The sequence below is a fragment of the Meleagris gallopavo genome, chromosome 29 (genome assembly GCF_000146605.3).
Source record: "Meleagris gallopavo isolate NT-WF06-2002-E0010 breed Aviagen turkey brand Nicholas breeding stock chromosome 29, Turkey_5.1, whole genome shotgun sequence".
Classification (NCBI taxonomy): domain Eukaryota; kingdom Metazoa; phylum Chordata; class Aves; order Galliformes; family Phasianidae; genus Meleagris; species Meleagris gallopavo.
The window spans coordinates 2676601-2677146 of NC_015039.2; positions in this window are offsets into that span (position 1 = coordinate 2676601).

A 546-nucleotide genomic window follows, 5' to 3' on the forward strand; every position below is an offset into this window, starting at 1 on the left:
TCTGGATCTTATCCATGCAACAACCAGAGGAACAGGACTGGGGGTAAGGAGAGGGAAAATGGGTCTTTTGTTTTTTTCTTTTTTCTCCTCAACGATACAACTTTAGCAACCAGTTAATTAAAAAATAAAAAAATTAAAAAATTAAAATTAAAAAAAAAAAAAAAGAGCTTGCTGTGGGAAAAATACAATTCTTATAATCACCGATGTCTGAATAACACTGATCTGTCCAAAGCTGTAAGAAGTAGAGAGCCACAGATTAACGCTTCCCTAGGACACAATGGCAGCCCACCACCCTCTGCACAGGATCACCCACAGCCCCATGCACCTCAATTTCCATGTTCTCATCCAATGCAGAATGGGTCGTTTTCCTGCAGGGACAAACAGCAAGATGGCACATAAAGAAAAAAAGAACCTTTTCAAGCATATAGGGTGAGGTCCATGCCTGTTATTCGTGAGGGTCATTCCATTTTTCTTTCTCCTCCGTGTGCGTTTGTAGAAGAAAAGTTGGTTTCCATTTATGTCTTTTTTTTTTCCCCTTTTTTTTTC